This window comes from Carassius gibelio, chromosome A7, assembly GCF_023724105.1.
Source record: "Carassius gibelio isolate Cgi1373 ecotype wild population from Czech Republic chromosome A7, carGib1.2-hapl.c, whole genome shotgun sequence".
Taxonomy (NCBI): domain Eukaryota; kingdom Metazoa; phylum Chordata; class Actinopteri; order Cypriniformes; family Cyprinidae; genus Carassius; species Carassius gibelio.
This window is the reverse complement of record NC_068377.1, coordinates 36,463,246-36,476,800: the sequence shown is the minus strand read 5'-3', so window position 1 is coordinate 36,476,800 and position 13,555 is coordinate 36,463,246. Positions and strand designations below refer to the sequence as shown.

Below are 13,555 nucleotides of genomic sequence, written 5' to 3'. Positions count from 1 at the left end.
TTTTTTAATTATTTCCACAGATGTATCGATGACCGCCAGTGATGCAGTGGACAACTGTGAGGGTGATCAGATCCACATGCCCCTGATCTTGCTGAAAGTCACCAGAAGTTACCTGCTGTGATAGTTATTTTTTTATGAACCTTTACAAAGTCACCAGAAGTTACCTGCTGTAATAGTTATTATGAACCTTTACAGTGTCACCTGACATTACATGCTGTAAATATTTTTTTTTTATTTATCTTAATTTGATCTTCTTTTTTTCATTTAAAAAAAATCATTTTCATTTTTTCTTTAATCTCTGATTTGAAGGAATAAGTCATGTCAAGTTTGCAAGTTAATTCCATCTTGGTTTATTACATATGGACATTAAATGTTGAAATTTTATAGGATGGTCAGTAGAAAGGGGTCTCTTGCTTCCTGAAAACAACAAACACTGATAAACACATCACAAATGATTTTATACAACTTATATTAAATTATCCATGTTCCAAAAAACAAATCACAGTCTGTCTCTTGTTTAAAACAACTTATTTCATATAGTTAGTCTTCACCCACATCCTCTACATCCCATCCCAATTACCTAATATACTATCCTTAACCTAATTATTCTCATTTCTGCTTATATACAAAGCTGCAAGCATCTTGTGGAAAGCAGCAGGTCGCCTGCCTGAAACTCATCTGAGACGAGGAAGCATAAACTTTAAATAAAAGGTTTGTAGTCTAGCTATAGTCTTGGCTCAGAATTGCTGATTGTGTGGCACATGTAACTTGCTGTGAATGATCCCAGATGAGCAGCTTACACGTCCTCAGCCCTGTACAGAACATGGCAAACCTAAAATACATTTCAAAGCTTTCACAGTTGTCTTATTTCAGAATCATTCATTATTATTACACTTGACGTGTATTCATTGATTAGACTTAATGTACACCTACCAAATCTTACCTTTACCTTACCTTTTGCATATACACTGTGCAGAATTAAGAGGCAAGTTGATTTTCTGATCATATTTTTTGGTAAAATTTACCAATTCCAAACCAATCTTAACTATTAATTTTGCATTTAATCTTTTATAAGTGATATATAATCTTTTTTGGCTTGTTTTATCTGTAAAATAAAATCTGCCTAATAATTATAGAATTAGTATGTATAATTATATACAATTTATAATTATATAAACGTTCACTTACCTTACTCCACTGTACAATTAAGTTATTAGACAAAAGACTTAGTCTGATGCTGGTCATCAAACACGTTATTATACTTTTAAACATTTATAACTTCGTGTATATTAACATCACACACACACACACACACACACACACACAAAACTATCCAGCACCATGCTGAGAGGTTTAGACTGCTCGACTGATTGCACGTTCAATTTTAAAAAATACGGAAAAAAAACCCTCGCTGTGTAACAGTACACGACCCACTGTCTCACTATGTAAATACTGGTAAGCCTCGGTACATTTTTTAAAATCATTTTTCCTTGCTGCTCCATCAACTCCTCCTGACAGGGTAGGTTAACTCCGGCCACTTCTTCATATCGTCTAACATTACCCACGTTAACAGCGACAATGGATGGGACCATTTGAGACCATTTGATCGTCGTAAGACGTTTTCATCGTGCTCCCAATTTATAACATAACGTTCTTTGTCATTTCGCCACAGTTATAGCTAGCTATAAACAATCTTACAACTACTAAACTAGTAACCGGACGTGCCGTATAGGTTTAGCGGAAGTCGGATGACAAAATGCGGAAATGCGAAGTATTAAAAGTGGGCGGGGCGGAATAAGGTGAATAGGTTACATGATATGTTACTGTACCATGGTAGCAGGAATCACCACAGTACTTTAAGTAAATATATAGACAGATATTCTGTTTTTCTATATATCTAAAAAAAAAAAAAAGTACTTAAGTATTAACATGCTTTTTGCTTGGATGTCGAAGATCGAAATGTATATAATAATAGCCATCTGGTACAGTATATATATCAAAGTACCATGGTATTACTATTGGATACCATCAGTTTTATATGGTACTGCCACTTAATACGCTCTTTGGATGTTTTTTGGATGATTTCTTGTTAAATGAAGAGTTTGGATGAGTTTGGATGAGAGCAGTATCTAAAATCTCTTAAGTATGTATTCATTGGGTTTGGAAAGTCGTCCTTTTTTTAGCATGTACAGTAAATGTTTGTTGCCTGGTGGTAGTTAGATAGAAAAACCACTGAGGCTCTGTGCATCTTTGGCTGCGGGGGTGGCAGTGTGAAAAGTGTGGTGGTGAGCCTCACACACACACACACACACACACACACACACACACACACACACACACACACACATACAAGCAGTCTGTTCACACTTGCATTGGCTTTGTTCACAGCACATTGACTGATGGATGAAACTGTTGTTTTTCCAGTGCTATTAGAATGAAGTCGTTTGTGCTGTCATGTCATAATCACTCATTGTGGACACTATATATTCTGTTTTGCCACTGATACACATGCGTAACGCCCTCACTATTATTTGTTTTTGAAAGGAGTCAAATCCATTTGCCTTTCTTTGTTTTTTTTTTTTTCGTTAAATGCAATTTCCTCCTCACATGACGAATTAGCAAGGCGCCTGCAATGCCAAGATTCATTGGGAGTGCATGTCATTTAAACAAATAGTTCCTCCAAAAATGGAAATTTGCTGAAAATTGCATTCAGCCCCAGGCTGTCCGAGATATAGATGAGATTGTTTCTTCATCTGAACAGATTTGGAGAAATGCAGCATTACATCACTTGCTCACCAATGGAACATCTGCAGTGAATGGGTGCCGTCAGAATGAGAGTCTAAACAGCTGATAAATACATCACAATAGTTCAGAAGTAATAACACACCAATCCATTTAAACCATTGCTTCTGGCTAAAATATGAGTCCATAATCCACAATAACGTTCCGTCATTGAAAAAGTCCATCTCCTGTTGTCTCACACATCAAAATCCACCCATATATTTGTTTAGAACTGTATTGTGCAGATTTCTCTCCTGATGAGTTTTTTTTACTGAAGGAAATATTATAGAGTACTCATGTTTTAGCCCGAAACAATGGTTTAAAGTTAAAAATGTCTTAAATATGGATTTGTTTTTTTTAAAAACACACTGCTTTTCACTTCACAAGACATTAACTGATGGACTGGAGTGGTGTTGGTTACTTGTGGATTATTGTGATGTTTTTATCAGCTGTTTGGACTCTCATTCTGACGGCACCAAATTCACTGCAGAGGATCCATTGCTGAGCAAGTGATGCAATGCTACATTTCTCCAAGTTTGATGAAGAAAACAATTATCTGCATGTTGGATGGCCTGATGGTGCATATAGTGCATACATATAAAAGTAAATAATGATATGCATAACACTTATTTGGTGGAGGGGAATGAGCACTGATGGAAGTTTCGCTCTGTTCCTCACACTAAGCTTTCATGTGGTCACAGAAACTTTTCTAAACTTCTCCTCGATGTGAGTTGTGTTCATATGTGCCTCGAGCACCTGTGGCAGAATGATCACACATCCGAATGAGCTCACAGTCACCAGCTCCCTGCTTTAGGACAATATCAAACCACCCTCATCCAGCTGTGTTTCTGCGCGGGGAGAGCCCTTCAGCAGCCTTACATGAGTCATTCACTCATCACACAGAAGAACTTTCCATTACCCCGAGCTCCTCATCTTTACTGTAGTGATGCATTATTTGATTATATGATTGTTGTGGAGAGAGAGAAGGAGTTAAAAATCTGAAATCACATTAAGAGTGATTCAAATGTGCAATTTTGTAAGTTGTATTGGAAGCATAATTCGTTTTTCCACTGTAAATTAAAATATCACTCATGCTTTTTTTATTTATTTGTTTTTCACAAATATTTATATATATCATCAGTTATTTTTAATTTATTTTTAACATGTATTGCAATAAAATATTATGAAAGTACATGTTTTCTTGTTTAATATACATTTAAATATAAGTAAAAAATAAAGTCAAATAAATATAATAAATAAATATGTAATTTTATTTAATTAGTACTGAATATGTAAATATTAATTGAATAATAATGATAATAATCATCATTATTAATTTTTCATTTGTTTCTATTTAACAAGATCAAATACAATTTTGCAATATAATATTGTGAAAGTACATGATATCATGCTTAATATATATTTAAATAAAAATAAAGTGATAGTATAATAAATATAGTAAAATTAATATATATACCTTGTAGGGGTGTAACGGTTCACAAAATTCACGGTTCGGTTCGATACGATACACTGATGTCACGGTTCGGTTCGGTTCGGTTCGATACGTTTTAGATACAGCAAAATGTAAAAACATCTCAACTTTTCAGAATGCCGCAAGCGCACCGCGGGTCATGTGACAAGAACTAACCAATCAGCTTCATCCTTTCCCGTAACAACGTTGAGAGCTCAGCCAAGATGAAGGATCAGCTGATCATAGTTGCATATGGATTGCAATTTTGAAATAAATTTAGTAGCAGAGCTACTGCAAGCGATTTTTAGAGCTGCAAATCCATTTATCCTTCGCTGAAATTTCCGCGTCTCATGGAGAGAGCACGTCATTGTTGCTTAGCAAAGACAGACGCCTCATGAGCGCTTCTGCCCAAGCGCTTTGGAAAGGAGGAGAAAGACGCGCTTAGCGTTTTCCACGCGTTTTTAGGAGCGATATGTGAACGGCCCCTAAGGCGCTCGCTCACTCAGCACGCGCTGAAGGCTCGTTGCAAAATGTCGAATGCCTTTAACAGACCAGAAATATAAGATCCTAAAATAACCAACAGGTCTGGTGTTTGGGTTGGATTCCCTGTAAGCTATAGTTTCTAAATGCTGCAGGGATAGTTTGCTGCGTGCATGTTTCTCCTTTTTTTCATCTTTTCCCAGATAGTACTGACGCATATATCCCAGATATTCCCGCAGGTGTTTTTTTTTTTTTTTTTTTTATTCCCGCTGGTGTACCCTGTCATGTTGCAGAGACATACCGTTGTTTTTTTATCCACCACTCTCTTGCCATCACCATTATAGCTTAAAGGGAATCCAAAGTGCACCCAAACACCAGACCTGTTGGTTATTGGGGGATCTTCTCATTTCTAGTCTGTTAAACGCATTGGCTATTTTGCAACGAGCCTTCAGCGTGTACTGAGTGAGCGAGCGCCTGCTGAGTAGCCTAACATAAACATATAAGATGGTGTTTTTTTCTTCTTCGGGAGTGTCAGGGGCGTTGCCTGTTACGTTGTTTGGGTTATTGGGCTACCTTGTTGAACGCATATCATTATATTTCTCTCTCTCTCTCTCTCTTTTTTTTTTTTCAAATATAATTAATTACTCCAACGAACCGTTCGGTATACATAATGCGTACCGCGTACCGAACCGAAAGCGTCGTACCGAACGGTTCAATACGAATACGCGTATCGTTACACCCCTAATACCTTGTTATATTTTTATAACATCGTCACACCCCTGGACTCTTTATGTTGTGTTTTCCATTCCCCATGTTCTCTGTGACCCAGTTTCTGTCTCCCGTGTTTGGTTAATTGATTAGTTCCCAGGAGTGTCTAGTTACTTTCCCATGTGTTCCATGTCCCCATTAATTTAGTGATTCCATGCATCTGTCTGCCCTTCTTTATCCTGTCTTTAAATACCATAGTCTTTCAGTTCAGTTTTGTCAGGTCTACCAGATACATGTCAGTATGTGTGTCTTCCTCTTCAGTTCCATGTTGGATTTACCCCTGTGTTGAATTAATAAAGACTCCTCTCGATTATTCCTTCCCTCGTTTTCCTTCCTTCGCATTCGTGGAGTGGACACTGGCGAAAAATGGGTCACATCTCACCATCTGCCCCACCGAGGATCTTGCCAGGTCCACTCCGGACCCAGAGCCCAGCCCACTATCTCCTCAATGTGTGGAGCGCATACCCGAGCCCGCCGCTGAGGGAGAGCCAGAGCCCGCCGCTACCGATGATCCATAGAGTGGTAGAGCTGTGGGTCGCTGTAGAGCCAGACGCCGTGATGTCAGACCAGGTGTGTGAACCGGCAACACCACCTGCCATGAGGGAGAAGGACAAGGTGAATGCTCCGCCCCTTGCATCGCGGCTGAGGGTGAGCGGAATATGAAATGCCAAAAGGGCCAAAATGAGGAGGTGGATTTCATAGACTGGGAATCTGAACTGGAAGTTGAACTGCCCACCTCTTCTCTCTCCGCTGGTCCGGTCCAGCTCTCCTTCGTCCTTGGTTTCCTCGTCCAGCTCTGAGGGGGGCTTCCAATTCTCCAGTGCCTGATCCCCAGTTAAGCCCAGGATTAAGCCCAGAACCTCCACCGCTGTCGTCTGGCAGCCCCTGTGTTTGCCCTCAGCCCACCATCATTGCGGTGTGAGCTCCACGGGACTGCCATCCTCCAGCGTTACCATGGTCCGAGTCTCCCTCACCTCCGCCTACAACCTCCAAGGCCTGGACTCCGCCTTGGCCCGTTTATGCATCGGCTCCACCATGGCTCCTAGCTCCCTCCTCTCCACCTTGGCCCTGTAGTCCACAAGCTCAGTCTAGCTCCCTTATCCTTCCGGCTCCACCTTGGTCTGGCGTCGACCATCCTCTGCCTTGGGACTCCACTTCTCTGGCCTCCAGCTCCATCAGGCTCCTTCATCCCCTCTGCTCCACCTCAGTCCTCTGTTACTCTGGCTCCACCCTGGGCTCCCAGATTGACATCTCCGCATCGGTTGCTGGAGCCGTCAGTTCCACCTAGGACCTCCGGATCCTCCCCGGCTTTTAGGCTTTCCATCTCCGCTTTGGGGTCCTGCTCCACTGCCATTGGTCGTCCCCTGGAGTCAGTGGCCATTCCTCTATGGTTTCTCCCACCGTCGGCTCCACCCTGGGCGGTTATGGCTGTGACCTGGGTCCTGCTGGGCTCCTCCTACTCCAGATCCCTCCTGTCTCCTCCCTGGCTCCTTCCTCTGTGGTCCCTGTCTGCTGGCCCTCTCCCGGCAGTCCGTCCTCCATCGGAACCTTCCAAGTTCCCTCCCACGCGTCCCTCTGTTTCTACAGTGTGAGGTCGCACCTTCAGGGAGGGTGGAGCAATGTCACACCCCTGGACTCATTATGTTTTGGTTTTCCATTCCCCATGTTCTGTGAGTGACCCCAGTTTCTGTCTCCCGTGTTTGGTTAATTGATTAGTTACCAGGTGTGACTAGTTCATTTCCGATGTGTTCCATGTCCCCATTAATTTAGTGATTCTATGCACCTGTCTGCCCTTCGTTATCCTGTCTTTAAATACCATAGTCTTTCAATTCAGTTTTGTCAGGTCTACCAGTCGGTATGTGTCTTCCTTTTGAGTTCCATGTTGGATTAATAAAGACTCCTCGATTATTCTCGACCTTTTATATATACATAAATATTATATGTAAATTAGAAGGTGTTTCATGCCTTTTCGTACCAAGAGATGTGTATAATGATTGATGGGGTTGAAATTTCCTTTGAAGCTGTGGAGGAGACACTCGTGAGAAAGACTGAGGTCTTCTTCTCTGGGGTAAATACATACTTAATCTACTCAAATGAAGGAGCATAGTTGTCCATTTCCTAGTCCAATCTTTGCACAGTCCTTCATCTGTGTGTCATGCTTGTTTGCGTCCGTCTGACTGTTAACTCGTTTCTCTTCTGTCACTTCCCTCATCCGGTTTAATGAAGGCCAGCTTTATATTTGGGCTTCTCGGTGGTCACTGTGGGCAGCTGGCGTTAGGACCCCTGATTTCACACATCCCACCTCATCTTATCCGTCACTTTAGGCCTGTTTTAGACACGAGCTCAATCCGCCACGTCATTCATTAGCCACTTCCACACAGAATGACAGCATCACCGTGCTAATAACGACAGTCACATTCAGACACCTTTCAGTCAAATGACATGCGAACAGTGACATACTTTAACAGTTAGTAGTAGTCTTTAACAGATGAATGGAGATGAGTTAAGTTGAGGTGAGATGAATTTTGCTGAAGGGATAGTTCATACAACAATGTTGGATCCTGCTGACTTCTGTTCTATCGATAAAAAAAAAACGTTGAAATATTGAAAAAAATACTTCAGCACAGATGAAATGAAGTCAAACATGTTTTGAACGACATGTGGGTGTGTAAACGATGACAGTTTTCTTTGTTAGGTGGTGAAATATCCCATTATTTTAATTAAAAGTTTCTGACATGAACTTAATGAACATTTCAAATGAGCATTTCATTGAGCTGAATGAAGTAAAAATGAACTGAATTCAGATTAAATAAATGAACTATTTCCTTAAATTCCAGATCAGATGGTTGAATCATTCAGTGACGTCTGTATTCTGTATGCTCCCCATTTCCTTCTCAAACTCAGCCCCACTGCCATCATAGACGAGTGGATCTCATCTGAAACTTTCTGCGTCTGAGCTCCATTATTCTGACAGCTGCTGCTGCTCATTTTCCAGCTGAAGATGCAGCACTCTCCTCCTCTGCAGGGCTTCCTGTCTCTCCTCTCTTCCTCCAATCTCTCACTCGTTTCTGTCCCTGGAGATGTTTCTCTACAGGCTTTTGCTGCGACTCGTGTTTGGTCTCCCACACGCTTCTGCTTCCTGAAACCATCTCTACATGTCTCTCCAAGTCCTCATCCTCTCTTTCTCCATCTCTGTGCTTGTTACTGGAAATGTTGAGAGCTGTCTTGCAAGAAGTGCAGCAGTCTGTCTGACAGTCACTGAAGTTCAGTTCTTCAGCCGCATGGACCACCTGCTCCTCGGCTCACTCGTTTTATGTTTTCCCCGTGTCCTCAAAAAGTATTTGGTTAGTTAGTTTTAAGAATGTATTACATTTCTTTGGATTCCAAAAACCCAGTCTGAGCTGTTTTCAGAATCCTCGCTTCCTTTGTAACTCTCAAATCTCATTTAAAGCCAAACTTCTTTAAAAAGAAGAACATTCCGTCTCTTACACAAACTTTTTACTCCAAGATGTAGAGTTTGTTTCTTCATCAGAATAGATTTGGAGAAATGTAGCATTGCATCACTTGCTCACCAATGGATCCTGGGTGCCGTCAGATTGAGAGATTTAACAGCTGATAAAAACATCACAGTAATCCACACCACTCCAGTCCATCAGTTAATGTCTAGAGAAGCAAAAAGCTGTGTGTTTGTGAGCAAAAAATCCATCATTAAGGTGTTTTAACTTTAAACCTTTGCTTCTGGCCAAAATCCATAATGTTTATAATTCATAATGATGCTTTACCCAGTAAAAAAGTAAATCTCCTGTTGTCTCTCACATCAAAATCCAGCAATATATTTTAGTTTAGAGCTGTTTTTGCTTGTAAACTATGTTGATCTGTGCACATTTCTCTCCTGCCTCAGTCTTTATTATAAGCAATATTATGGATTATAAACTCAATTTATATAGCTGGAAGCAATGGTTTGAAGTTAAAACATCTTAATGATGGATTTGTTGGCTTCTCAAGACATTAACTGTTGGACTGGAGTGGTGTGTATTACTTGTGATGTTTTTATCAGCTGTTTGGTCTCTCATTCTGACGGCACCCATTCACTGCAGAGCATCCATTACTGAGCAAGTGATGCAATGCTGAATTTCTCCACATCTGATGCAGAAACAAACTCATCTACATTTTGGACGGCCTGAGGGTGAGCACATTTAAGCACATCTTCCTTTTTGGGTGAAATATTGCTTTAATAGCAGCTACTGTTTTGTAGTAGATCGCTAATCCTTCATTCTATTTAATGCACATAATATTGAGCTTGTACGTATAATTATTATAAGCTCATCACGGTGGTGTAGAACCTCTAAGAAAGTAAAATTGCAAATCAGTTCTCTTTAATATCTCCCCTGGGAAAAATATCTCACAGTCATTCATCTTAGGGATCTCAAACAGTAAGCAATAAAAAGTCCCCTGAGTATTCAAAAGCTCTGAGAAAAAAAAATAATAAAAATTCATGACTTCTTTGATTCATAATTATAATGTTCCTGAACTCAGACTCAAAAATAGCATCAAGAAGAAAGAAAAAAAAATCAGTTCTTCAAGAGGAGAAAGCGACTCGCTGCTCAAATCGAACTCACCTCCCTCTTCTCCTATTCTTTCTCTGCTTCTCGTCCTGTGTTTCTCCCTGTGTGACGCTTAATTGCATAACTCTGTGTGTAGGCTGCTCTGGGCTTTATGTAAGGAGGCCTACGCTGCAATAATCTGTCTCTCCTTGGATGTTATCTGGTTAGGGTTTGTGGCTTGAGGTTACTGACCTATCAGTTTTATGTTCTGATGGCACTCGCTCTCAGATTCTCTTGCAGTGGTTTAGTGCTTGCGTTTGTGGGTGGTAAAGCCATGATGTGATGTTTATGTAATAAACCTCTCCATAAACCTCAGATGGGTGTTAGAGGTCTACAACGTACACATGGAATAAACAAAGCAAGACTGAGATATAATAGCTGGCGTTGTGCTGCTGAATGGAGCGTCTGGTATATGGTGAAACCGGTATCCTCATAATTTCCAGTCGAGGCTGCGTTTAGCCAGAGGAGAATGCGATTTCTTTTTTTTTCTTTTTTTCGGGGTGGGGGTGCTGGATGGAAATGTCAAGGTTTATGACTCAGCTACGAAAATGCAGTAAAAACAGTTAAATATTATTACTATTTTAAAGAGCTAGTTACTATTTGAATATATTGTAAAATATAATTTATTCCTGTGATCAAATCTGAATTTTCAGCATCATTACTCCAGGCTTCAGTGTCCTTCATAAATCATTCTAATATGCTGATTTGCTGATCAAAAACATTTATGATTATTAAAAATGTAGAAAACATTGAAGTTGAGCTTTAAAAATTTAGAAGAAACTATATATATATATATATATATATATATATATAGATTTTTCTTTTATGCCAGAAATCATTAGGATATTAAGTAAAGATCATGTTCCATGAAGATATTTTGTAAATACACTACTGTACGTATATCAAAACTTAATTTTTGATTAGTAATATGGATTGCTAAAACTGCATATGGACGTCTTCAAAGGCAATAAATAATCTGTGTATTTTGAACTTTCTTTTTTTTTTTTGAACTTTTTTTGCACTTTTTTTTGATTCGAGACTGTATAAATCTAAATTTCGAAAAATTGACACTTAGACTGGTTTTGTGGTCCAGGGTCATATACAGGTGCTTCTTAATAAATTAGAATGTTGAGGAAAAGTTCATTTATTTCAGTAATTCAACTCAAATTGTGAAACTCGTGTATTAAATAAATTCAGGGCACACAGACTGAAGTAGTGGGCTCTTTTAATTTTGATGATTTTGGCTCACATTTAACAAAAAACCCACCCATTTACTATCTTATCAAATTAGAATATAATGACATGCCAATCAACTAATCAACTCACAACACCTGTAAAGGTTTCCTGAGCCTTCAAAATGGTCTCTGACAATCATTGACACCCTTCACAAGGAGGGTAAGTCACAAAAAATAATTGCCAATAAGCTGGCTGTTCACAGAGTGCTGTATCCAAGCATGTTAACAGAAAGTTGAGTGGAACAAAAAAGTGTTGAAGAAAAAGAACCGCAGCCTTATGAGGATCAAACTGAATTCATGAATTTTAGAAAACTTCACAAGGAATGGACTGAGGCTGGGGTCAAACCATCAAGAGCCACCACACACAGATGTGTCAAGGAATTTGGATACAGTTGTCGTATCCCTGTTGTTAAGCCACTCCTGAATCACAGACTTCAGAGGTATATTACCTGGGGTAAGGAGAAGAAGAACTGGACTGTTTCCATTGGTCCAAAGTCCTCTTTTCAGATGAGAGCAAGTTTTGTATTTCATTTGGAAACCAAGGTCCTAGAGTCTGGAGGAAGAAGCTCATTGCAGGTTTCTTGAAGTCCAGTGTTAAGTTTCCAGAGTCTGTGATGATTTGGGGTGCAATGTCATCTGCTGGTGTTGGTCCACTGTGTTTTTTGAAAACCAAAGTCACTGCACCCATTTACCAAGAAATCTTAAAGCACTTCATGCTTCCTTCTGCTGACCAGCTTTTTGAATATGCTGATTTCATTTTACAGCAGGATTTGGCACCTGCCTACACAGCCAAAAGCACCAGAAGTTTGTTAAATGACCATGGTGCTGGTGTGCTTGACTGGCCAGCAAACTCACCAATTGTCAAGAGGAAGATGAGAAACATGTACAGTAATACAGTAAATTAACATACTTTTCAGAAGGCCAAAAAAAAAACTCAAAAAAGAATTTGTGAAAGAGATAGTGAATTGGTGGGTTTTTGTGAAATGTGAGCCAAAATCATTACAATTAAAAGTACCGAAGACTTCAACTGCTTCAGTCTGTGTGCATTGTTTTTTTATTATATATTTTAATTTTTTTAATCTTGAAAACAGAGTTAAATATGTCAACCTGAGACTAAATATAAATACATAAATATTTGACTGGAAAAAAAAATTCTTGGCCAAAAGAACCAGAATGTTGACTGTAAATTATGATGCAGTTGTGATGCAGTGATATTTGCTCAGCCATCAGAATTGTTATTATAATATATTTTTGGCAGAGCATTCAAGCCTAGTACATTGTTACTGTAATACAGTTAAATTAAAGCACAAAGCTTGTTTTGAAAGACAAATGCTGTGCATGTCAATAATTAATTAATTCATTACTGTGATACTATCAATCTTCTATTCAGGCTGGTATGAGATTTTGATGTGATAATTAATTCCTGACATTTTCGGGCACAAATAGCACCATTTTCTGAGAAAGCCCAATAACGAAAACCAACACATTTAATTTGTTGATGTAACACTATCAAACTCATATCTGTGTGATTGTGTGCCTGGCAGACCTCTCTGAATGGAGACGCTCGATGCATGAATGCAGTTACATGCACATCTGTGTTTTTGAAAGCAGAAACATTAATGGATTTACCAAAGCCGATCATATTTAAATCGTACCCTAAAACTCACAGTTTCAGCAGCTGCACACGGTTACTTTCATGTCATTGCTGGCCTTTAGTATAAATCTCAGACGCCGGCTGAATCTACCTGTCTGATGGTGTTTGAGGAAGGGAAGTGGGCTTCAAAAAGCAGATAAAAATATCACAGAGAGCCCTGATTGTGCCGGAGAGCTCTCTGACACCCGCTCGAGAGGGAAAGGGCAAGTCAAGCAGGAATTAAAAAACATCCTCTCTACTTTGCCAACAGTTCCTCGCCGTTTTAAGCGCAGTCTGGCTTGTGCGCGAGCGTGTTTCGGGGTGAGTAGGTGTCTGTGGATGAGTGGGACTGCCTGGTAGGACGTGTAGGCATCTGTTGCCATGGCAACCATCTGCTGTTATGCATAAGCATCCTCTCGGGCCGCCCACGCAGTGTCATGGCAATGAGAGAGAGCGAGAGAGAGAGAGAGAGAGAGAGAGAGAGAGCGTTTGAAGCGGTGACTGCTGCACGGCTCATCGTCTGCGTGTTTCATGTAGAGTGTTTCCACAGTTTCTGTACTGGTGGTAAATCTGCACGATGGGT

At 39.9% G+C, this 13,555-nt stretch overlaps 2 protein-coding genes across 4 annotated transcripts in view; one reads left to right on the top strand and one right to left on the bottom strand.

Annotated features, from left to right (window-relative positions):
- Positions 1-7,793, bottom strand: part of LOC128017418 (calpain-1 catalytic subunit) — a 213,335-nt gene extending 205,542 nt beyond the window's left edge. For all 3 annotated transcript variants that reach the window (XM_052602804.1, XM_052602806.1, XM_052602809.1), the window contains exon 1: positions 7,782-7,793. The gene's annotated coding sequence lies outside the window, so the exon portion shown is untranslated. The remainder of the gene's footprint in view (positions 1-7,781) is intronic.
- The window catches only part of rin1b (Ras and Rab interactor 1b), a 28,107-nt gene that overhangs the window by 1,633 nt on the left and 12,919 nt on the right, over positions 1-13,555 (top strand). The gene's annotated exons all lie outside the window — the stretch shown is intronic.